The 27,140-nt window shown below is 35.8% G+C and overlaps 1 protein-coding gene across 17 annotated transcripts in view; it reads left to right on the top strand.

Annotated features, from left to right (window-relative positions):
- The window catches only part of NRXN1 (neurexin 1), a 1,110,559-nt gene that overhangs the window by 229,384 nt on the left and 854,035 nt on the right, over positions 1 to 27,140 (top strand). The window lies entirely within an intron of this gene.

Here is a 27,140-nt window from a genome sequence, read left to right as displayed (position 1 = left end):
GAGCCTAAAGGTATAAAACAAAATCAAATTTTACCTCAGTAATTATAATAGCCTCAAAAACCTTTTCTTTGTGTAATTAAAAAGGAAATGGCATTTAAACTAAAGACAAAAGAAGTGTTGACATGTTAACACTTAGTTTTTAGTATAAAACATGAATTAAAATATGTGTTGAATTATTTTCTCTGTCTAGGAGAGTACCTCTCCAGCTTTTCTCCTCTATCCACATGACACAGAGTCTTTACTTGATGCTATTAATTCCTAAGCAGGAGAATTTGGGAGAGTAATGATTTAGAAGTATTTGGACATATGGCTTTGAGGGAGCCTAAGGTAGAGGTCAGCAAGTATCTTGATTTGTGCTTGGGAGAAGTTGTTATGGTCATTCTTAAGCTTCTTTTGAGGACTTTTAATATCAGAAAGCTAGACTTATTTTATTCCAGTAACTCGGTAAAATCTCTGATTATTAATGAATTTTAAATAAGTCTACATTCTTCAACATAAAGGGACCTCTTTTCAACTGCCCCTCAATCTACAAACTCTATCTGTACACTGCATAAAATGTTCTACTGAATCTATTTAAGGAATATAGAATATATTTTCTCAAAACATTCTTATAGAAATGGCCTTTTCCAAAAATGTCTCTGTATATTCATAAGAAATATGTTAAGCTGATACAGTTTACCTGGAGCAGTTGGCAAAATTGTGATTGTCTCCTTGTTCAGAAGGTCCTTAAAGTCTAATATAGTTTTAAGGTTCTCAATCAATGTATTGAAGGTCAGGAGGTTGGATTATCCACTAAACCAATTATTTTAGTTATCTAAACTATTACAGTCAGTTATTTTAGTTATCTGAGTAAATCTGAATAAATTGATCTGAAAGTGTTCATTTCAACAATTCTGAAATGTAATTTAAATACTACTTTATTTCACCAAAATGAAAATTTTAGAAAGTCTAGCTGAGTATTTTCTCAGTGCAGTGAAAGTCTGAGAACTCTGTATTTAGAATGTATATGGCCTCACTTTCTGTAGTTTTTGGTTTGGTTGTGTTTTATGTCCTTGAACAAAAATATCTTTAGATATTTACAGTTCCTTTTTGGTCCCTGCAGATACTTGAGTTTTCTATACCTGTTATAATACCTGTTTGCATTCAGGTAGGATTTAACTTATGCCAATAAGTTGATAACAAGCAAATCAATTAATCACAAATTACATTTTTAATTTCAATCATATTTTTCACACTGGACTAAATATCATATAAGATAAATTAGAAGTGTGATGCAAAGTACCTGAATTCAAGGAGCTAACAACCAGGGTAATGCTTATCAACAATGAGGTGAAAATACAAGTTATATTAAAGTTTCAAATCATATATTTCTGAGTATAGGTAGAAGAGATGGCATATATTACTTTAGGCTTGAATATTCAGAGGTGGCTTAATGAGAGAGACAGGATGGAAGAGCAGCCGTCTAACTTCTGCTTAGAGGGGGAAAAACAACCCATCGTGAATAGACACATTGATACACTAAGATTTATTTTTTTATTTTATTTACTTAGCTTGCTCATTGTTGAAATATTTGTAAGGGAAATTATAGAGCAAGGCATTTAGCTAAATCGTACATCTGTTATTTTTAGGATTATATGTGTCACTTCCAGCCATATACTCCTTAAGCAGAGAGGAGAAGTTCAGTATATGTAAAAGTAAAACATTTGAACAGACTTTGGGTGAAAAAACAATAGCAAAAAATATATGTGAATATTCATTTTGTCATTTTACATTAAATGATAGGGTTAAAGTATATGCTATAATGAGGTTTCCTACCAAAATGATTAAATACGAGCTTATATGTCTTAAATTGTGAAGCATTGGTTTAAAGAGTGAAAACTTTCATTAGCTGACAAAACATTTCTTTTTACATCTTTATTGGAATATAATTGCTTTACAATGTTGTGTTAGTTTCTGCTGTATAACAAAGCAGATCAGCTATATGTATACGTATATCCCCATATCCCCTCCCTCTTGAGCCTCCCGACAAAACATTTTGGTAACTAATTTTTCCAACTCAAGCTGATACACACTGAATGTTTTCCTCTGGTGATAATAAGGTTGACCATCTTTACTTTAGGCATTATTTGAAGCCCTGCTTACCGAAAATTGGAAAAAAAAAAAGTATGCCTAGAGTTACATTAAAAAAGATACACTTTTTAGTGGTTTCAGATTATTTATAACTCAGTGTGGATTTTAAAGTACAATGCAATGAATTGTGTCCTTCCCTCAAACACATTTGTACATTGTCCATCATTTGAAATATAAAAGTCAATTTTATGTACTTAAGTGGTGAATATGGCTGGAAAATAATTCAGCTTGAAGGACAGAAAATATGCAGGTAGCTATGGCCTCTAAATGAAAATAATATATTTCCATGTGACTATTAAAAGCCGGGGGCTAAGGAAGAGAGTAGAATAGCCCATTAAAGTAGTCAACAAAGTAGATCATGCCAGGTGTCAGGGGTTTACAAGACACAAAAGCCAGACTCCTTTGGACTTTGGAGAATAAATATTTATCTCGGTATTTTTTATCAAGTGCATTTTTAAGTTTATTTCAATTTTCCTCTATTTTCTACTCTCCCAATCAACACCATTAATTCGAAATGAAATCATGGGTAATTAATGGAAAATATTTTAATGTTAAAATTGAGTATCTTAAAGTACTTCACATGTTTCACATTTTGTTTCTTAATAGGAATAACCTTATCAGTCTAAAATCCTCATGTGATTTGATTTCAGAGGATAAAATAAGATCCCCCAAATAACACTTTTATACCTCTACATGGTATTTTATGCAGTTCCGATAGTAGAAGACATATTTTAGTTATTTTTTTAATTAATGAGAGATACACTTGGATGATAATGACAAGCTAATACATATATTACCTACTATGTGCCAGGCATTATTCTAAGCACTTCATATATATTATCTCATTTAATTCTCAAAATAACTCTTTGAGATAGGCACTACTTTACAAATGATAAAATGAGGCACAAACTGGCTAAGCGGTTTGTCAAGTGACAAGTGCTAAAGAGAGGCAGAAAGAACAGAGATTCAAATTCCAAGGGTCTGGCCCCAAAGCCTTCCCTCTTTATTATGTTATATTGCACTGCTTCTTCTGACAAGTACACACTGGCCCAAGAGAAACAAAGGAGCTTAAACTCACAGATTCAGTCACTGGGTAACAGTTGCTGATATTGAAGGTTTTACTGGGGAGGAGAAGATTGGAGAGAGAGAAGATATTTTGATAGATAAATGGGGAGAGAGCATAGGGGCTTCTCCAGATGTCTGCAGGTGGAAGCAAAAGTTTTCGATTTACTGGTAGGGGTAGAGAGGAGGGAATTAGAAAAAGAAGCAGCAACAAAAATGGACAAGCATAGGTCTTCCTAACTTTGCCTGAAGATGGTCTTATACTTTTACTTCCTCTTATTTTTGTTCAAACTAGATAGTATTCACTATATTCACAGTGTCAAAGAGGATGTACTGACTTTATGGCAAGGGTCAAAAGTGTCAGTGTAGAAATCAAGGTGACATATTGGAAAAAGATCCAGACTTTGGATTCTGAAAGACTAAACTTCAAATTTTGCCTCTGACATGGATTTCCTATGTGGCATTGGGGATAACATTCCTCACATATGAAATTGGAATAATAATATGTACTTCATAGGTTTATTAAGAGGGTTAAGCAAGGTAATGTTTGCAAAGCATCAGATAATATCGTTTTACATGTGAAAAAAGTAAATAAATGGCAACTCTTGTTATTATAAGCTTATCTTTGCTTATTAATGTCCATAGATCCCATGGACATTAATCCCATGGACATTTCACCTAATGCAAGTGTGAGCAAGCTCATCTTAACGATGCTAACACTCAATCCAGTTTTAAAAAACTGGCACCTCACTCTTTTTATAATTGGTAATCATATCTATAAGACTTATTTCATCTGTAGAACCGATTTGCTCTTTGAAAGGGGAAAAAAGTAGAATATCTCAGTAAAAGAATCACAGTGATATTTACTTATCTCCCCCATTTTTCACTGTGTATATTACAAGGGCTTGGCTAATGGATTACTCTAAATGTCAACTCAGAATTTAAAGGAAAGTGCAATAAAACCTTTGAGTTTTGTTAGAGTAGTATGGAACACGTTCATGTGTCAAAGACCCAGTCCAAAAGCCCAAAAGAATAACAAAATTATCAAAGCCCTGGGTTATCATCAAGAAAATAAGAAATGTTAAAAGTGCATGTTGTTTTTGAAAGCAGTGTCTTAAGTGTGGAAAAGAAGTTGCTTAGCTATGCCAACTTTCCACTTATGATCTTCTATGTAAGCATTCCTCATGACTTTATACATCTGAAGATGATACAAGGAATAGCATTCAGAAATCTTGACCTCAAACAACATGCTTTATTAAGCTTCCCATCCCCATTTGCAAGGATATTATTTTGAAAGTCTTCCAAAAATTTGTTTTTTCTGCCAAGGGAGAGAACTCGAGAATTGTCAGTGTGGAAAGCATCTTAGAAAATATTGCACAATGAGTAACTGCACAAATTATGCATTGAAATTGCAAAAGGATGAAAATTATTATTCTACACTCTTTAAATAATAAATGGGAGGATCTTCTGAAGAGACTATGGAATAGATATCTATGAGCTCCTACCTACAATGGTGAAGGATTCATTACTCAGTTCATGATGTATGGGGTTTGAATGAGTATCTCCCCTAGTTTTCTCTGTGATATTAGAACAGAAAAATAAATAAATATATCAATGAAGTTTTTCTAACAAAAAGACTTGTCAAATCATCATCATTGAGAATCTCTTCATTAAGTATATTTTTTTTCCTGTACTTAAAACATTTATTAGTAGTTCTTTAATTAAAATTGTATGTAAATGTAATCAAATCAGAGGAAATGAGTCTCTGGCAGACTTTACAAGAAGAGTAAGCAGAAAAGTAGGTTTTTTATTCTTATTGTATTAGAATTTTACCACTGTAAAATACTGGAAAAAGTTGTGTATTTTTTTTTTCATAGAGCTGCTGTAGCAGGGTACCAAGAACTGGGTGGGTTAAACAACAGAAATTTTTTGTTATCTCACAGTTTTGGAGACTGGAAATTTGAAATCAATCAAAGCAGAGTCATGCTTCCTCTGAAACCTGTAGGGGAATCCTTCCTTGCCTCTTTCTCGCATCTGGTTGTTTGCAGGTGATCTTTGGTATTCCAGGGCTTGTAGATGCATCACTCCAATCCTCAGCCTTCCCATGGCTTTCTTGCTGTGTGTCTTCACATTGTCTTCCCTCTTTGTGTGTATGTCTTCATGTCCAAATGTCTTCTTTTTATTAGGGCAACAATCAGATTAGAGCCCACACTAATGACCTCATTTTTAACTTGACCATCTGCATAAAGGTTACATTCTGAGGTACTGAGGGTTATTTTTTGTTGGGGGACACAGCTCAACCAATAACAACTTATGATAGAGAAGATCTTGTAATTCTGTATCGTATATTATTTCATTTTGTTGGGTTTATTTTTTCTTTGCACATAAATATCAAATTATCAAAATCTCAAAGAAAAAAAGTTTGTAGTATTCTTGTTATAGGTTGGTGACAGTATAATAGTGACATTTGGACTTAAAAACCTTTGGCTATCTCTGCTTTGGAGGGTCCACAAGACACAGAACCCATAAAACCAAGATATTGGCATTGTTTGATTTCATTTTAAGATAACGATACAAGAAAATTTACATTTCTTCAAAAGTTATATCAAGAATTATTTCTATCTTTAGAAAGATTCATTGCTTTACCAAATCTTAGCCCTAGTTTCCATTAAATCAAACCCAGTCCTAAAGTAATGAAAATACAAATACAGAAACACTACCAAAACTAGACTCATACAAAATCTTTTAGGAACCAAGCTGTTACATAAATCGAGTTTTTTCTGTGAATCTTTCAGAGAATTCAGCTTTGTTTTTGTTTTTAAAGGACAAAGAAAATAGTTTGGGTCAAAGGTCTAATGTGGTAGTATGGTTTGGCCTTAGAGTTTAGTCCTGCCATTTAAAATTTACTATACACACAGATCTTATCTCTTTATCTAATTAAGATTTTTTAAAATGAACTTTATTTTTTAGAGCAGCTTTAGGTTCACAGTAAAATTGAGAGAAATGTATCCACCATAGTATAGTTTCACTACCCTAAAAATCCTCTGTGTTCTGTCTATTCATCTCTCCCTACCCTATAACCCTGGCAACCACTGATCTTTTTAGGGTCTCCATAGTTTTGCCTTTTCCAGACTGTTATAAAATATATAGTTGGAATCATACAGTAGTTAGCCTTTTGAGATTGACTTCTCTCACTTAGTAATATGCATTTAAGATTCCTTCATGTCATTTCATGGCTTGATAGTTCATTTTTTTTTAGTGCTGAATAATATTGCATTGTTTGGATGTACTACAGTTTAATTATCTATTCACCTATGAGGGACATCTTGGTTGCTTCCAAGTTTGGGCAGTTACGAATAAAGCTGTTATAAACATCCGTGTGCAGGTTTTTGTGTGGATGTTAAGTTTTCAACTCCTTTTCGGTAAAAGATTGCTGGATTATATGGTAAGAGTGTGTTTAGTTTTGTAAGAAACTGCTGAACTGTCTTCCAGAGTGGCTTCACCATTTTACATCCCCGTCAGCAGTGAATGATTGTTCCTATTGCTGTATATTCTTGGCAGAGTCTGGTGTTGCCAATGGATTTTGGCCATTCTGATAGGTGTGTAGTGGTATCTCGTTCATTTAATTTGCATTCCCCTGATGACATATGATGTGGAACATCTTTTTACATGCTTATTTGCCATTTGTATATCTTTTTTGGTGAAGTGTCTATTAAGGTCTTTGGCCTCTTTAAATCTTGTTGTGTTCCTATTGTTGACTTTTAAGAGTTCTTTGTTTATGCTGGGTAACAGTGCTTTATCTGATATGTCTTTTGCAAATATTTTCTTTCACTCTGGGCTTTTCTCTTTATTCTCTTGACAGTGTCTCTTGCAGAGCAGAAATTTTTAATTTTAGACTTTTTTCCCAAGAAATGTATACAAAATCTGGAACTTTTACCAAACCCTTTACTCCAAGAAAAAAAAAAAAATCACAATACATGCTGTTGTTAGATATAACAACATATAAATTACTAAAACCAATTAACACTTATAATAGGTAACTTTTTATATTGAAACTGATATCTGAAAAACTTGACTCAGAAAAATTGGGTTTGATAGAAATGTTAACAACAATTACAACAAAAATCTCACAATTCCAGATATAATAATTATTAAAATTTTTGATGTGGACAAAACTAATTAGTGACTTAAATTTTTATAACAATAAAATTTACATAGAAAATAATTGATCATGATAATCATAGTTAAAGAATAGGAGAAATTTAAAAATTGGAAGTGAACCTTTGCTGTGTAGAAAATTAAGCAATTTATTAATTTAGTTTAATGGAAGTCACTCAAGAAAATTCTCTATAAATTCTGATGGTATGTTTGCATACATTACAAAAGTCAAAATATCTTTGAAGCCAATACAAGCAATGGATCAAAGTAAAATGGTTAAAATGACAAGATTAAAACAGTCTGTATTCCTGCTCAGGAGTCAGAGTCATAAAATAGTGACTTGACTTTTTGTATAGTTATGATTGTTCAACATTCACTTCTGTCCTTTATTTCCACAAATTACATACACAGCATCTTTTAAATGTAAGTAAATTTAAATAAAAAATTAAATTCTCATGCATGTGAGTGTGTGTGTCCGTGTGTGTGTGTGTGGACATATGTGTGCGTGTATGAATTTGAGGATATCTTGAAGTGTCACAAAATTAGAGATTAATTCCAACAAGTATTTCCTAAACTAATATTATTCTCTGAACACATCCTCCCAGGTCACTTCAGATTTCAGGTGGCTTTGCTGGAATATTCTCACACACTCTCCCTCCTTCTGCTTTTTGGCTCAGTCTACCCCTTCCTCTCCCCCCCCCCAAAAATGCAGGTGTTTCTTCAGGTCAATGTGCCTTTCAACTTTGCCATTATTATAGGAATAAAATTGTTGCCTTTCCTTCAAATATAGACTCAAAAATTGCTTCTTCGAGGAATCCAAACATAGCACAAGATTTTGGTGAAACTTAATATGTTTCTTGAAACAAAGTACAAAAGTAACTCATTTATTTATCAAATAAACTTATTTTTAGTATCATCTCACTGCATATATAAATGAACAGAGGAAATTCATCTATATTAATTTTTTCAAGCCCCACAAGAGAAAAAGTTACTGGGATGGATAGTTAGATAGATAGATAGAATTGTTCCAAGGTGTTTAGATACATTATACCAATAAAGAAGTAAAAATATCAAATTCTCAGCAATTGCTGCCAACCACTAAAGTGTCATTGTAGAAAATGCTTCTCAAATTATTTTATCAAGATCTTCTAATCTTTTGATATTACAGGTTAAAATTTGAATTTGTTTCATACCTAAAAATTCTTTTTAATTGCTTTGTAACCTATTATTCAAAAGAGAGCTCATCTAGACTTGTAATTTTATAGCATTTGAGACACAGAATTAGCTTTGGGGTAGTATCTGATATGGCCTAACCAATTTGTACAGAAATGCCAGTCAGTACCTGGCTCCCATGGACTTTATTTTGTGGGGAAAATGATGTCCTTGTTTAGCTTTCCCTCCTAAGTGTTCCAGTTTTCTTGGTGAAGATAGAATGTACAGTGTTAACTGGCTGAGTCAGAGAGTTTCAGCAGTCCATGGAAAATGATGGGTGGTTCAGAAAATAAGCCCTGGATCAGAGAGACACATATAAAGTCATCACTCCTTTTTCATGTGGTGCTGAAACTCAGTTGCTTGTATGAAGTATTGGTACATCCTCTAAGACTTGAAAAAAGGCAGATTTAAGAAGCAGTCCCTGGTTAAGAAAAGAAGTGTATTCCATTTATGCAAAGTAGTTTTCAAACAATATATGCACTTTTGACTTATTATTGAGGAAAATATTTGTTTGGAATTTTAATGATCAAAATTATCCAAGTCAAAACATCAAAGCTCATGAATATTTTTACTGCTATCGGAGTCTTCTAAGAGGTTAAATATAGCTTATTTTTTTCCCAAATTCTTTTTATTACTCCCTTTCTCTAAGTCAACTGTTTATTGGGTACTTCCCAATCAACTTGGGTTTGCTTTATTGCTCCAGGTAAATATTTAATGGAATAACAGGATATATCTATTTTTAATGCACAATTTCCTCCAGCCCCCCTAAAGTAAATAACAAATATCAAGGAAATATTTAAATAGTTGAATTCTCATATGGGCAGAGGAACGTGATTACTTAGGTATTTATATGTAACAAAACTGTTCTGTTAGCTTACACTGGGAATTTCTGTACATTTTCATAGAGGAAGTATATCTTAGATTGATCACTTTCTCTGCCAAAATCTTATAGCCAAGATATATTTGAACTAATGGAAGTTAGCATTCATGTAGTACCTGTGATGTACCAGGGCTGTGATGTACCAGGGCTCTGATGTACCCTCGGCATTATTTACATTTAGAGCTGGTTAATTCTTTGCTGAGTGGGCTGCTGTGTGCTTTTAAAATGTTTAACAGCATGCCTGGCCTCTGCGTGCTAGATACACAGTCAATGTGTTGTCAGACATTTTCAGATGTCTCCTGGGGGACAGAATCTCCCCTGGTTGAGAACCACTGTCTAACTAAACTCAGAATTTGTTGTAAGTGCCATGACTGCATTTCTAATATTATGTCCATGATTTAGAAATACAAAAAAAACTGTGGCCTAAGCTTCCATGTAACAATCAATCAAATTATGAACCAATCAAGAAAAAAACAGAAACTAAAAAACCCACAAACACATGGATTTATGACATGGTTATAAATAAAGAAGGAAAATAGAAAATCTGATTCTTACATGTGAAGTAATTATGACATTGGGCCTTTAGATCTGATCAGCAACTTTTTTTTTTTTTTTTGGAGTATAGTTGATTTATAGTGTGTTAGTTTCAGGTGTGCAGCAAAGTGAATCAGTTATACATATACATATATCCACTCTTTTTTAGATTCTTTTCCCATATAGGCCATTACAGAGTATTGAGTAGAGTACCCTGTGCTATACAGTAGGTCCTTATTAGTTATCTATTTTAAATATAAATGCTGACACCTTCACAGAAATTCCTTAACACTCAAAGGGTTCCTCTGTTACTTCATTTGTGTGGAAGCACCTGGGGAAAACCAAACTTTTTAACAGCTACTGAAAATGTGTGAAGTTTTCCTATAGCCCTGAGAGAATTGATCTTCTGTTAGCCATCTAGATCTTAGAGGGAGCTAGGGAGGGAGGGGTGGAGAAAGGGAGGGGGAGAGGTGGGGGGCAGGTAAGAACACCAGGGAAACTTGGATTAACCTGGTGTTCTATTTTTTTATGACACCTACATCATCTGTGTGACTAGAAGGTCTTCGTTCCAAAATTGCTTTTGTTCTGTACTGAGTGACACAGCAAATGTGACAGAATAGTTAAAAATTTTCTCATTTATGAATTAGAGCAAACCAGGCTATTAAAGAAGCATAAAAATTAACTTTAGGAGGTTTTCTTTTTTCTATCAACAGTGGCCATTTTAGGAATGTTTAAACTTGCTTAAAACAGTTTCTGAAATCCCTGTTAGAGATAGTCCTGCAGACAGCCTCACAACAGACCAAGCTCATTTAACCTTTCTCCCATACAGTTCCCCCATCAATGGGATAATATCAGCAGCCCCTGAGGAACGTAAAGCAGCATTGTGCTTTAGAGCTGATATCCTCCAGACTTGGCTGGTGGCTTTGGTTGTAGTGTTAGTTAGATATCTTTTGAACTTTGGGTCATTGACTGAGAGAATACTGCTTTGCAGACTCTGACTCACTATAATATTGTGCTAACCATATTTATTGTGGACGGATTGTGAGCCAATCATTCTAGCATACATTGTCATGAACAAGGGACAATGTATATAATAAACAATATAAAAATATAATTAGGGTCATACATCATAGGCATACACAAACACTATAATTTACTAAGTAATGTAACAAGGAGTACAAAGGAGCATCTTAAAAGTGAGTATATAAGTATTGAGTGGTTGCATATGGAGGAGAGATTTATGTTAAGTCAGGTGAATCAGGGATGGTTTCATGGCAAAGGTGAGCTTTGAATGTGGAGTTGAAAAGAAGATGTGGTACCTATATACCATGTAATATTACTCAGCCATTAAGAAGAATGAAATAATACCATTTACAGCAACATGTATGGACCTAGAGATTGTCATACTGAGTGAAATAAGGCAGACAGAGAAAAGAGAAATATTGTATGATATAGCTTATATGCAGAATATAAAAAAAATGATACAAATGAACTTATTTACAAAACAGAAACAGATTCACAGAGAATGAACTTATGGTTACCAGGGGGGAAGGGTGGAGGGGAGGGATAGTTAGGGAGTTTGGGATTGACATGTACATCAAGGAGGAGCTGGGTAGTAGTGATCTTGAAGAGACAGCTGGCAGTGGAAGTCTTCCCAAGAGGAAGAAATCTTTCCCCAAAGAGGAACCAGTTAGTGACCCTGAAGAATCAGGAAACAAGAGAGTCCCCAAGAAAAAGAGGAAATTCTCTTCCAAGGAGGAGCCACTCAGCAGTGGACCTGAAGAGGCTGCTGCCAGCAAGAGCAGCAACTCCAAGAAAAAGAAAAAGCTCCGAAAGCTACCCCAGGAAAATTAGAATGTACATTTCCCTAGTAGGGCATAACTTGCAGAGATATTTCCCAACCCATCCCCTATAACCCAATAAAAATAAAAACAAATTAAAAAAAAATAAAATGGATAACCAACAAGGACCTACTTTATAGAACAGAGAACTCTGCTCAATACTGTGTAACAACCCAATTGGGAAAAGAATTTGAAAAAGAATAGATACATATATGTGTATAACTGAATCACTTTATTGTACAACTGAAACTAACACAACATCGTTAATCAACTATACTCCAATATAAAATAAAAAGTTAAAAAAATAAGAGATCAGAGTTATAGAATGGTATAAGAAACAACATAAGCAAAGACATAAAATCTGACAAGAAAGAGAGAAGGAGGAGGAAAAGAAGGAGCTGTTGAAGGAGGAAGAAGAAGAAGAGGAAGGAAGGAATTGGGGGAAAGGAGGGAAGAAGGAAGGGAGGGAGGGAGAGAGAAGGAAGGAAGGGGAGGGAGGAAGGAAGGAAGGAAAGAGAGGGAGAGAGGATTAATCTTAGTTTCCTAGTGAGGAAAGAGACTGATAGCATAAAAATAAAAGAAAAACAAACTAATGCTTCTGACAGAGTGGGGAAGAGTGCATATGGATTACTGCATAATGATGAAAATTGGCTTTTTAAAAGTGTGGTCCCTAGACCTGTAGCTTCAGCATCACTGGAGACCTTGTTAGAACTGCATATTTTGAGATCCCCACACCTACTAAAACAAGACATCCAAGTGATCTGATGCTGCTCAAGTTTGGGAACCACTGGTCCGCAGTGTAGGATGAATTTGAGTGAAAAGACTGGAGAGCCCAGCTGGAAGGATACTGAGTTAGTCTCCTAAACTAACAACTCCAAACTAAGCAAGTAGTTAATAAAATTCTTTGAGGATTATAATGAGAAGAGATAGGTATGGAAATGTAAAGAAGGAGGGATTTGTGAGGCTTGGAAGAAATTGCTTTTTAGGGTTTATTTGACACCTAAATGGGTCATTCATAAAACTGATGTGATGAGGTTGATGAACAAATTGTTGCCTAAATATATTTTTACTGTAAGAGTCTGAGAAAGGTTTTCAGGCATAATATTAGATTTTTTTTTAAAGTTTAAAAAAAATTCTAGGTTTCTGCTATTAAACCATATTACCACATCCATAAAGTTGAGGTAGATGGTGCATTATATATATATTGCACATTTGGTGGTGTTTCCTTTGCATTTCTTTTAAAAATATGCGTACTTTATTTAAAAACACTGACAGAGATGAGATCTTTCCTCACATTTTCATGCTGCTGTTCTGGGAAAGTAGATTATGCTGTGATAAAAAGTAAGTAATTACTTACTGTGTTTAACTGAGTTTTTTATAGAAATTACAATGCAGATTTGATTAAAGGAAGATTGTGCATTACCTACAGTTGGTTCACAAGGCACATAATGGTATGAAAGAGTGCTACCCGGCACAGATATTATACCATCATTTTGCTTGAATGTGTTGAGTGGGAGATATTTCGAATTCTTTATGACTTATAAACAATGCAGAATGTTTCTTTTCCCATCTAAAGCAGGATGATAGGGACATCTATTTCACAGCCATAACATGTCCTGACTGTTAAATTGTAGAAGGCTTTTGGGAGAGAAATAGCTAATGGTAGATTTTAAATAAGAAAGAGGATTGTGAATTTGATGCTGACAAATGATGCACCTTGTAACAAGTTCACTGCTGAAGTTTGCTAGTTAGGCTCTGTTTGAGTCAGATGTATCAAAGAAATCTGAAAAGATCCTGTAAAAAAGGATTTGATTCTAGTTCCTGCTGTACTCCAAGGTTTCCCAACCTTGGGAGTATTTGGGGTTAGTTAATTATTTGTTGTAGGGACTGTCCTGTGCATTGTAGGATGTGTAGCAACATCCCTGTGTCAATCTACTAGATACTAGAAGCCCTTTCATACCTGCCCCACCCTCAAGTTGTGACAACCAAAAATGTCTACAGACATTGTCAAATGTCTCCAGGGTCTCAAAATTGTCCCTAGATGGGCATTGCTCTATATCACTGAAATATAAGCTGCAAAATTTTGCTGATTAAAAAAAACACACACACACACAAAACTATTGCCATGTAAATCATCTTGGATAATTCTGCTGCTCAGGCTCAGGGCCTTTTGGGGGTTCTGATTCTTTTATGCATTCTTTCTATCTTGCCCAGAAGTCTCAGCAATTTAGGGTATTTTCCTCTTACTCGATGGCTATGCTCATCCAATAGGTCCCTCTCAGGTTTTTGTTTGTTTGTTTGTTTGTTTATATCTTCTATTTCCCTCCCAAGCCTAGTTTGAAGCAGGAAAGTCTCTTCAGCTGCCTCTTCCTTTATATCAATATATTTGAAAGAACAGAACCTTTGTATTTGAGGGATTTTCTACTAATTCCCATGATAAGAAAATCAAGGAATGACAAGGGGACATTATAAAGGTTTGCATAATTCTTTGGGGGTTTTAGGGTAGCAGTTCTTGATGAATGAAAGTCCTGCTAACTTAAACCTCTACTTTCATACTGAAGGGTTAGCTCATAAAACTCAGCTCCCTTCCTTACCTTTGGTGAAGGCTGAGTGGAACCTAACATCAAAGGTGGCTCTGCTGTCCCCCACTAAACATGAAGATGCCAAAACAGAGGAATGGTAGTATTAACTCAGTGAGCATTACTGTATCATCAGTGATCACACAACTGAGAGATTCTGTAAGCCTTCTGTCTTATCCAGGCATAATTTCTTTCTCTAGAAATTCCATACCATTGACGATCATGCACTTTTACTCATGCCATTAACTATTATGAGCTTTCATCAGACATTAATTTTAAGGAGCTTATTTTTGTTGGTTTTTACATAATTCCTTTATTATAAGTAGATGTTAGACCTCTAAAAATCCTTGATTTTCCTTCAGGTTAAAAATTATATCAACCTCTCAAAATGTATTTTTATCATACATTATTTACACTTGTTGGAGGGAAACATCTCTTATTAATTGATGTTAATATTCACTTTGCCTTCCTACCCAAAGAGTGCTCAGTTCAACATCTGGTATTTGGTAGACTTTCAATTAATATGAGACGTGTACTGGAAAGAGGGCTGACATTAAAACCATTGGTAGCAGAGCTCAAATCCCAGTTTTCCTGCTTATAGCTTATGTTACTTTAAATAAGTCACTTAACTTTCTTATGTTTTAATTTCTTTTTGTTTAAAATGGGTATAGTATCTATAACACAGAATTGTTGAGAATTTAAATAAGTTAACTTTTGTAATCCATGTTCATTAAATGGAATATCATATATATAACACACATATATATATAACACATATATGTAAGACTATATATATAGGTTCTTTTTCATATTCTTTTCCATTATGGGTTATTACAGGGTACTGAATATAGTTCCCTGTGCTATACAGTAGGACCTTGTTGTTTATTTTATATATAGTAGCGTATATCTGCTAATCCCAAATTCCTAATTTATTGCTCCCCCAATTGGAATATCTTTTGTATACGATATGATATTATTTCATTTGATCTTAACTAACCATTGACCCTTTCCTTGTGATATAAGTCTTCACTCTCAGTATAATGGAAGAGTTTATATCTATTTTTCCCATTAATAGTATTTCAAGAAATTTATTTCTTATGCAAGACTTAATCTTCTCCTTTATATAGTCAACCATTACCACTGTCATCCCTTTCCATTTTTATGTTACAGAGGATACAAATGCATCTACTATATTAACAAAGAACGGAAAGCTAAGGCCATCATGGTAAAATAGTACCAGATAATACAGTTAAAACTCATTTAGTCTTTCCTCCAATGCATAATCTGCACTGTACTAGTCACAGGTGATAAAATGGTGATCTAGATAGATATGATTCCTGCCTCATGGACTTAGAATCTTGTGGAAAAGATAGAAAATTAAACAAAGATCAAAAATATGGTCTTTATTATTTTTCTTCTATTACTCAATTAATGATCATATATTCAAGATTTATGTTCAACTTCTTTACTCTTCAATTGTTTGCCATCGTTTTCAACTTCAGTTTTCTCACACATACTTCTAATTTTACGTAAATCTCCAGAGAGATGATGTCTTGCCCAAAGTCACTCAGCTAATCAGCTATACAGACCCTCACTAATGTTCTTCCAAAATACTACTTTTCAAATGGGATGGGACTTCATATATTCTTTAAGAAATTCTTCTGCTTCTTTAATCTGTACTGCTTTCTGCACTCTCACTTAATTATTCATAATGCCCACCCACATCTCAGTTGTGACAGCACTGTGCTTTCAGAGCACATTTTAAACCTATATGGAACAAAAACAACAAAAATGTTTGCTTCTAGAGGCTTCTTTGTGGTTCTGAACAATAAATGAGACCCAGACCCTTCTGTTTCAATTAATACAAGCAGATAAAGACACATGGAGATCGCAATTTGGTATAAAGAGTATAATTCTAATTTTTAAGCTTTAAGCAATAGTATTTATTAACAAAGTTCTTAATTTTGAAATAACTTCTAAATTACCACAGTCTGAGGTATATAATTGCAGCTGTGCAAGTTGAATATGCTGCAGAGACTTCTTTTTTAAGGAAACCTTCCTAATGGATAAGAATTCAATTCATTACTAAGCTGTTTTTCAGCAAAAAGTCTTCAGTGGCCTCCAGTGTGCATTTGGCAAACTTAGTGCATCCAAGGACCAAACGGAAGGGAAAAGCCCCAAAAGGAGAGGGGAATCTGGGCGAGAAGATGAGTCCATAGGCGTCTTTTAGAAGCCAGATGAGCAAATGGTGCTGTTGACTTTCTGTTATGAGAGTTGAGAAAGCTAACCATTATTCTCCCTGGGATGGAAGACCACATCTCCCCTGCACGGAGAAGAGGCATAGGTCTACTTATAGCCAAAGCTAGGATTTTTTGGTAACAAGCAGTTTGGAATCTGCTGTAGTATTTTGACTGTTTCTATCCCACAAAGGAATTTCTCCAATTTCACTGTTAGTAAGGCATTTACAGTCACATTTAGCTATAAACTGCAGTCTGGCTCTCCAAAGCTTTTGCTCATGCTTCACTTTTGAGAGTTTTTTTGTTTTGTTTTAACCCATTTTGGTTGCATTTACTGCTGAAAGAAATACCAGCATAAACTTAGACTCAGTTACTGTTTTTCTCTTTTATCTGTTAAGATTTTGTCTTTTTTAGAAAAATGACCCCCAAAAAGAAAAGCTCAAAAATCAAGTAACAGTTATCTATACCGTGAGTTTGTTCCCAAAGGACAAGCAAGTGAGTTTTCTTAGTGGATAATATAATACCTTCTAGAAATAGCATTTCTCTTGTGTTTTTGGCTTTATTTTTATTTATGTAAAGGTGAATGAGTGATTGAATTGGGATGTTTGGGGAATCCAAAATCTACATAGGAAACATCTAAGGAAAAGGAAACTTCAAGTGATAGAAGAGATGATTATCTCTACTGAGTTATTAAAGCAGTGCCAATTCCAAATGTTACTAGTTTTCTTTGGGTTAAGATTGGATTCCCAAGAGAGGATGATTAAGATTGGATTCCCAAGAGAGGATGAACAGAGTAGTAAAGGGAAGGAGTTGCATGAACTAAATGGGGGCATGCTTCATAATTAGAAAGACATGGGATGGGTAGACCTGGTTTCTTTCTTGAAATGATGAGGGGTGAATAAAGTTAAGAGCAGATATCCAACTCTTTGGTGGAGCCTTTTGGGCCGTCACTGCAGGAAAAATCAAAGGGCCAGGTTTACAGAAATATGAGAGGCCAGTGTGTCATCATCAGTAGCACAGACACAGATAACAATGGGCTGAAAAGGAGCTGATCTTGCCTTGGCTTGCAAAACTACCCATTCTCTTTAAGGGACACAGTTTGGAAATTCTAGGATCCCCATCCATCCAGACTAGGAGCAGGGAGAACTTAATGTTCTAAAATCATCCTTCTCCATCTCACCATATGTGGTAAGGCCCGCGTTTTGTTAACTTTTCTGTAATTGGGCATCTCTGGTAAATGGCAACTTTCTTCCATACTGTCCCACTGTACCAATGCTTTCAGGAAATAAATTCTTCTTTTTAACTAAATTGGTTACTTGTGGCTTCGGATTCTGAACTATCTGCTGTCCATAGTTTAATTGAAATCTTCTTGCTGTATTCCTTCCAAATACAGTGTGTGTTTATTCTATTTGTATGCAAAGCTTCCACTCATTTACATTGCCGCCCACTGTCTCAGAAAGACAGTGCTGTTATTTTCAGTTTTTTTTCAACTTCGGGATTATTTATTTTAGAGTGTTCTTTCCTACTGTAGCATGAAGCAGTATTTTAATTTCATTGTCAAAAGATGAAAGACGTAGGAGTTAGTTACAGTAATGATTGCCCTGTAGCTGAGACTGAATGGAGCTGGAATCTATTTAAACTTGCATTGTGCTTGAAAGATGAGACTTCAATGAATCTTTGTTAAACCCTATCATTTCATGGTTGCATTTAATAGAAAGGAGCCTTTTTGGATGTCACAGCTATGTGGTATTTGCCCTTTTTCTTGTTGCCTATATGTGGAGGAGTTGGCAGCCATGAATCAGGTTTTGGGTCCCAGCAGTATGTATATAAAAATGTAGTGGTCTGCATTTATGTAGGAAAATATGAAAATGTATAAAAGATGTAAAATTGTAATTTAAACCTTTAGCCATTCTGGAATGTATGAAATTACTTAGAAAAAAATTTTTTAACCTGCAGGCCTGTAATGTTCTCCATTTTTTCCTCCAATCCATCCCCACCCTTGCATTCTTACTTTTCCACTCCCACGTATCTCCATCACCCTATTATCCATCAAGGAGTTACCTTACGTAGCATTTTACTGAGAAGTTTTTCATGACCACTCAAGCCCTTATCATGGTGCTTATGTGGTAATTGCTGAGTTTACTTGTCTGTTTTACACTTCTACACTGTAATCTCCTTGTAGCTAGGACACATTTCAGGCACACAATGGATGGCAACCATACTTACCATCACTATTAGGGTTAAATGTTTATCTTATTCTCAGAAGTAATCTTATCTCTGATTTGAGGAGGCCTTCTCAGGAGTGTGCATTTGCTTGAGCATGTGCTCTCTCCCTCTCTCTTTCTCTCTCTCTCTCATATCACACACACACACACACACACACATTTTGCCAGTAGTAGATATCTTGAAAACAAGAACATATGATGTTATAAAAGTTACCCCAAACTGATGACCTTGTCTTTATCCACTAGCATCAGACTAATATAAACAAGTTTTGTGTGGAATTGCTATATGACATTGATGTGCTCTAAAAAGAAAGCTCTTGGCAAATAGTGCTTAAAAAGAGTGGGGAAGGCAATGATACAGATAAGATAAGATACTCGAATGAAAAAGCAATATTTACTTCATATTTTGGAGCACAGAACATCTTGGGATCTTTATCTCTACAAACTCACAGTAAATCAGCATACAGAAATGTTCAAGGCACTTTCATCTACATTACGTCATTTAATCCTATAACATACCCGGGAAGTGGTAAGATCTCCATTTTTAGATAGAACTGAGAATCATGGACTCAAAAAGCTTCAGGGCAGGTCACCAGTGCCAAAAGCAGCCCTCACCCCTCTGCTTCAAAAATGCCCTTACTCAGGAAAAATGACTAAATGGTGGTGTGGTCAGGGATAAAAATATTTTATTAAACTACTTGGTGAATTAGGTGAGAGGTTTTTCCGTTTTCTTACTTTGTGTTTTCCTAAAGAAGTGTGCCAGAGAGCCATAGAGGAAATACTTGGATATGCTGGGAGATTTTTCAGAGTATTTTTGGAATCTCTGGTCAAAACAACTGGAGTACACAGTGTTGTGGCCCTCTTCACAAAGCTCTCTAAAGATGGAGACGGGCAAGAGCTTTCTTTCGACATCTCTTTTCAGCTTTATTAAGATAACTCCCTTCTCTTCTTATTTTCCACAGATGTTTCCCCAGCAGTGAGAGTAGTAGTGTTGAAAACAGCAATGCTACCTGCAGCTGTAAATGCATTCATCTTTGCACATCACACTTGCTGAACTGGTAGTGAAGGGTGGTTCTGTCACCTTTAATTAAAAGCACACAAACAAAAACAAATGAAGACATTTTCATCTCTTAAATGATTTTAGCCTGGTGTCCTATTTCACTGTTCTGCCTTTCAGCAGATTGACTTACTTAATTTGAGGGAAGGTTGGTTTATCATTTGTAATTCTTTTGCAGAGATTAATCAGTATAATTAAAATATGGTAGCATCTGGATGTTAAAAGCACAGGTGAAAAGCATGACTGTGGAAGACAAAAGGAGGAACACTGCCACACAAACTCTGCCACCTCCCCGCCACACACACACACACATGCACATAGATGTGCCTTAGATCAAAGTTGAAACTATTTTTAAGCAGGCAGAAGAATAATCTACTTGCCAATTCCTCCACAAAGACTGTGTAAATCCTATAATCTTACTTGTCTTCAACTTAATGGGGCTATAATGGCATAGAGGTAAAGGAAAGATCGTTTTTCTTCATTTGTTCCATTTATGAAATTCTGTCCAAAAACCTAGGAGCCATGTTGGCAGGTGCTGAAGAAAAGTGCACTCAGAGCTTTCCTCCGTTTCTCTTCACACAGTCGGTCGGTATTGAGAGCGTGGAGGAAACCTTTTATAGCCTGGCATTTAAACTGAGCCAATTTGTTATAGAGGTGAATAAAAACAGATTTTATGGTGTTATTTTTAAAGAGCCCCTCTTCATTTAGAGACAGCATCACGCCACCCTTTCTTTCTTACATAGACGGCTCTCATTCCACGCACAGGAGGTTTCTTGATGTTTTAAATTGGGTTGATAACATAAAAAGTTTATATTTTTTACAAAATCTTCTTGGATTACTCACATCACATCCCAAGATTTCTTGAGTCTGTCTGTAGTCACTATTTCTATTCTGCTCATCCTGACACCTCCTCTTCCTCCCACTCTGCTTGTTTGGCAGTTTCTGAGTGCAAGAGAAAAGGCCTGTTCTAGCTGATACAGGAGGAGGGAGGGGGCACGGCTGTCACACAGCACTGGGAGGCGAGGCAAACAAGGGACAGACTTGGCTGTGACACAGCCTCCAGGAATGAAGTAGATTTCGGTGTGCAATAGTAGTTGGACAACAGTTTGGCTGATCCAATCCCAACTCTAGAATAGTCTCCTCAGAAACAAACGTCCATCGCTCCTTATTCTAGAACTCCCTGGTCCAAGGAACTCACACATGTACCGTTTCATCCTCCGAAGCTATCAACTGAAAGCTCTCTCTACTCGCCTCTCTACCTCACAGTTTCTGCTTATTCAGGACTTTATGTTACTGTTTTTTCTGTCTTCTCTGTGCATGTTTTCCAGATTTCACGTCTTTCAACTAAATCCTCTGCTCAGGCTGCCATAACAAAATACCACAGATTGGGTGCTTTAAACAACAGAATTGATTTTCTCACAGTTCTGGAGGCTGGAAGTCTAAGATCAAGGCAGCAGCTATCACGGTTGGTTTCTGTTGAGGCCCCTCTTCCTGGCTTAAGGACAGCTGCTTTCTCTCCATGTCCTCATCCCGCCTTTCCTCTTTGTGTTCAGGGCGAGAGAGGGTGAGAGAGAGAATGAGAGTGGCTCCAGGGCTCTGGTTGTTGTCTCTCCCTCTTACAGGGACACCAGTCCTATCTGACGAGGGCCCCACCCTTATGAGCTCATTTAACCTTAATTATCTCCTTAAAATCCCTATGTCCACATACAGACACATTGGAGGTTAGGGCTTCGACGTATGAATTTGGGGCGGGGGGACACAATTCAGTACTTAATACCCTCTGATGGGGCCCCCTTTCATGTGTCCCAGGAGAAAGGATCTCCATTTGTATACAGTGTCCCTCACGGACCTTCCTGTCTTCACTATTACCATCTCCTTTTCCAAAGTGACCCTCATCATATCTTTTTGGACCCTGTTTCATCAGCCCCCTGATACGTTCTCTGCCTATGATCTTAACCCCATCCCATCCTTCACAAGCCCACCTAAAAGGTAAATATGATTTTGTCACACTCAACTCTAAAGACTTTTGGCGATTCCTTATTACCTACAGGTTAAATTTCAAGCTTTGTATCAATAGTATGCATATGCAGTCTTCTATGGTCTGTTCATCAAATCATTTTTCACCCTATCTCCTAACACTTCTTGTCCCAAGCTTTAAGTCTTAATGACTATGAATTGCTGTGCTTTTTCACACGCATTGTGCTTTTCCATGCCTGTTTCCTCTACCTAGAACACCCTCCACATTCTTCTTTTCCAGAATCACTCCTGTGCATCCATTGTTTCCAATACCACCTCCTTCAAGAAGACTTATCCCTAGAAACCGAGTGAGCTTCCTCTCTGTCCCATGGGACCCTGTGCACATTTATATCCTAGTTAGTACTTGTGATGGTATAGTAAAAGCACATATTTCTGCACCTGACTCTTTGACTAAAATGTAACAAAGAGTTAATTTCTTCAAAGTCAGGGTCTATTTGTGGTTCATTTTATATCCCTGGTGCCTAGTGCAATACCTGATAAATGGTGCACACCCAGCAGTACATTTGCTGGAGAGATCTTAAATCAATTAATCTCTCTTCTCCATCCCTCTCCCCCCAGCCCTGCCACACACACTCTCTCTCTCTCTCTCTCTCATATACACACTCACAGGTACATACAAACTCTTGACTAATAAAACCTCTACTGGATTACCTACATGTTATTTTCCAGAATTTTGCCAGGTTTGAGATCTCAGCAGGAGATGTGCTTGACCTGATTCCATAAAGCTTTGCATATTTGTTACTTGTGCCTTTGAGAGAAGTGGAAGGTATTCTTTAAATATGGAGCAGGGCAAAGGGTAGATGCAGGCTTAAGAATAAGGAACAGACCAAGTTTACTACTAGCTTTCTTGCCTGGGTGAGTAGGTGAGATGGTAACAAATACATTGACTGCAAAGAGTAGCTACTTTAGTTCTATAATTTCTATCAAAGGATAAGCCAAGTGAAGGGATATGAATATGTCTGTGGGAGACTGGTGGTTCAGCATGAGTTATTGCTACTCTTGGAGAAGAAGCCCCATGGTTATGTGTGAAGAACAATAAACTCCTTTGTATATTACCAAGTGATTTACGTAGCTAGCCTATTAGAGAGAAAAATGTTCTAAACAGTTCACTGTGAATAGTGGTTACAATGTGGGAAAGAAGGTAGAGAATGCTATTCAAATGGAACTTATGCCATCACTTTTCCCCATAGATTTGTTGCTGTACCTGTGATTTATCTGGAGGATTCACAGAATGAGAATATCCAGGACAAAATAAAAAGAACAGCCTGATCTATGATTTTGTTTTATTCCCTAAGGATACGGGCTTAGCCAGGAGTGCAGCTGAATAGTTTAGAGAGTCACAGACTGAGAGTCTAAGAAAACCCCAATAGGTGCCAAAATTAACAGAGGGATCCCCATGCAACCAAGAGCGTCAGCTACATCCCCCAATTTAACAGAACCCTTCTGCTGGCTGAGAACCAGGAGATGAGGCTAGTCTTTATTTGATAGTTGGGTTGGCTGAAAATTATTTAAGTCGTTTGTGATGTAGGCTTTGGGGGAATAAGCGCTTGGCTGAAATTCAGGGTCAGCAGAAGCAATATAATATAATGAAAATTGGCTTTTTAATACCAGGATTCAAGTCCTGTATTCATTGTTTTCTACCTGCATGATCTTGAACAAATCACATAATTTCTCCAAAATTCTATTTCCTCTTCTGTAAAACGGGCACAATGATAATAATAGAATGGGATGGTGGTGAAAGGAAACAAAGCTTTCGTTCTCCATCCGCAAAGTACTAGTCTCAGGAACATAATAGAAATTTCAAAAATGTATAGGTTGGGACTTCCCTGGTTGCGCAGTGGTTGAGAATCCACCTGCCATTTCAGGGGACACGGGTTCGAGCCCCGGTCCAGGAAGATCCCACATGCCGCGGAGCAACTAAGCCCGAGCGCCACGACTACTGAGCCTGCGCTCTAGAGCCCGTGCTCCGCAACGAGAGAAGCCACCGCAATGAGAAACCCGTGCACCACCACGAAGAGTAGCCTCTGCTCACTGTAACTAGAGAAAGCCTGCGCAGCCAAAAGAAAAAAGTATAGGTTAATTTGTACAAAGTGCTTTCTTTTCCCCCAATTATTGTTCAGTGGCTTTGTCTTTGTAATAGCCACTCTTCATTAGTTGGCCTCCCTCTTTGTTCACGACCTTTTCTTCAACTATGACCTTTTCCCTCTTGTTTAGAATTTCTGGGAAAGGACCAGAGTCACTACTGTCAGGTTTAAAAGAACCAGTTGTAACCCAGGGAGAAATAATGATTAAATACTGGAGAGGAAGACCATGCAGCCCCCTGTCCCCCACGAATATTTTAGTACTCTATCTTTGTGCTTCGAAGGTTGTTATGCATAAATACATAGTATGTTACTGAGCTTTGTAAACTATACATTATTTTTCTGTGGTCCTCTCTTAGCACAATATGTAAAATTGTAGAAATGAAAGAAGTTATCATAGATGATGCAACTCAACATTAGGAATTCATCAACCCTTTCTTAATAATTTTTCTTCTTCTGATTTTAGAAATAACCTATAATTTGAATAAAATGATAATCCATTTCTTATTGGAGTTAGATTTTGAAAGGCTTCTTTCATTTAGCCTCTATCCTCTAAGTCAAGAAAAGAAGATATTTTATATTTTATTGTACACAGAGAGAAAAAGAGCAAAGAGAATACGTCTCCTTAATGACTATATTTTAGGTGGTAGAAATAAAGGTACATCCCATGTATCAGGCACTGTCAAAAGCACTGTATGTCTCTTAATTCAGTCAAACCTTTCACCAGCTCTATGAGAATGGAGTTAATTCCATCAGTATTCCCATTTTACAGCAGAAGGAACTTAACCAAGTAAGTTAACCAAGCACACTGAGCCAGATTTGAACAGAGGCAGTTTGGTCCTGGGCACACCCTCTTAACTAATACGCTTTAAAAAAAAAAGTGTAAAAAAATTTTTAGATTAATTTATTTTCTAATCATATTATTTCTAATCATATCATATAATCATATTAATTTATTTTCTAATCATATTAGGAAAACTTGATATTTAAAGAATTCTATAGAGAATTGTTTTATAAAGTGAAAAATCACTGTCTACTGAACCTTTTTTGAAAGTATAGTTTTCAGAAATCAGTTTAACCAGGACCCACCTTTCATTTATTTTCTTTAGGCTGATATGTTTTTGTAATGAGGGTGCACAGTTAGGGCTGAGTCAGAAATCAAGCTAGGATGCTGAATGCCCTTGATTCACTCTCCTTCCTTCCATTGCAAAATCTTTTATTCTCTTTCTGCCCGTTCAGGAATAAGTGTTTGAAGACAATTTTCCATGAGTCATTTGCACTGCTGCATCTCTTGCATAGCAAGACACTGACCTTTTTTTTCCAGTCTATCATGTCAAGCAAGTTCTATCATGAATGTCCTTGGAACATAGATTATATTTATGGTTTTTCCTCCATGTACATACATTGTCCAATGTAATAAAGAGCAAAGGGCAGGAATGTTTACTCCCCTTGTAAAATACTGGGGCTCTCTATGCTCAGAATTCCTCTCTGTTAACACAACCCACTGTGTGTACACGTTCCCACCACCCCCCCCCCAGCTCTCTTTGCATTACCCTGTGGAAAGTGGGGTTCACAGAACAGCACAAAAAAAAATGCTGATACTCTGACTACTGCTTTTGCTGCAAGTAATGAACCGTCCTTCATCTCTGACCTAAGAATCAGCATTCATGAAACTGCAGTGTGTTAACTTGTTAACTTTCAAGTCAGGTAAAATCTCAGAGCCTTTATAGTCCTTGAGACTAATTATGCACAAAATTCTAAATTCAAGAATGTCTCCTTGGATAGTATGAACCAGATATTACAAGTAGTGAAGAGGAAGAAACCCAGAGGATGGTTACAGGAAAAACAAACATGAAAAAATACCCAAAGTGGACTTGTTACATTTTAATGGGAGATTAGTCATATCACATGCACAAAAAGTAAGTAATAAATTTTAAAACATCCAACTTAATTAGTATTCAAAGAAAAACAAAATTGAAGAAAGTAAATCAAATGTTATTTTCATATAGTAAATAGGAAAAAACGATTAAAACTTAAATACCCAACATTGAAGAGAACATGAATAGAGTAAGGCTAATCTGTTGATGATGGAATGAAAATTAGAATAACTCTCTTGGAAGCCAGTTTCAAACAACCCAGTAATCATAATTCTCAAATTTGTTAAGTAAATAATCAGAAGTTTACATAATTATCTAAAAAGATGATCGTGGCATTGTTATTTACACAAGAAAATAAAAGTAACCTGGATATGTGATAATAGAAACAGATAAAATAAACTGATGGACAGCCTGCATAATAGTATACCAGGGAGCCATTAAAAATTATGTTGTAGAGTATTTAATGCTGTTTAAAGTTATTCAGCTATACTGGTAAGTGAAAAAAACACATTACAAAGCAATATGTATAAAATGTTCATTTTTTATTATAAATGCATATTTTATATATATGCACAGAAATAGTCCTTTTCATTTTAAAATTAATTTTGTTATTGAGATATAATTGACATATAATATTGTATAAGCTTAAATTGTACAATGTGTTGTTTTGATACATTTACACATTGCAGTATGATTACCACTGTAGCAGTAGCTAACACATCTATCACATCACATAATTATCTTTTTTTTTGTGGTGAGAACAATTAAGATCTAGAATCTTGGCAACTTTGAAGTTAATAATACAGTATTGTTGACTATAATCACTATGCTGTGCATTAGATACCCAGATATAGTCTTGAAGGACATACATCAAAATGTTAACAGCTCTGGGGTGGGGGAATTATATGTGATCTTCATTTTGTGTATTTGTGCTTTTAAAATTTTCTAAAAACATGTATTACATGTATAGTAAAATGTTTCATTTTTAATCAGTAGGGACTCTACTGTACAATTTGCCAGTTTAAAATAAAAATTTTAAAATGTAGGTTGTCTATGTCACCTGTTGTAATGAATCAACATTAGCACTTTGCATAAATATATGCAGGTGTAGAAGGATAGGGAAGCTCTAGCAGGATATTCCTGAAACAATTTTGACTTCACAATGTTGAACATATCCACCTTTCAAGTCTCTGTCTTTATTAATGTTTCTCCTACCAAGATCCTAGGACT

The sequence above is a fragment of the Eschrichtius robustus genome, chromosome 15, assembly GCF_028021215.1.
Source record: "Eschrichtius robustus isolate mEscRob2 chromosome 15, mEscRob2.pri, whole genome shotgun sequence".
Classification (NCBI taxonomy): domain Eukaryota; kingdom Metazoa; phylum Chordata; class Mammalia; order Artiodactyla; family Eschrichtiidae; genus Eschrichtius; species Eschrichtius robustus.
The sequence above is the reverse complement of the archived record's forward strand: the minus strand, read 5'-3'. Positions and strand labels throughout refer to the sequence as shown.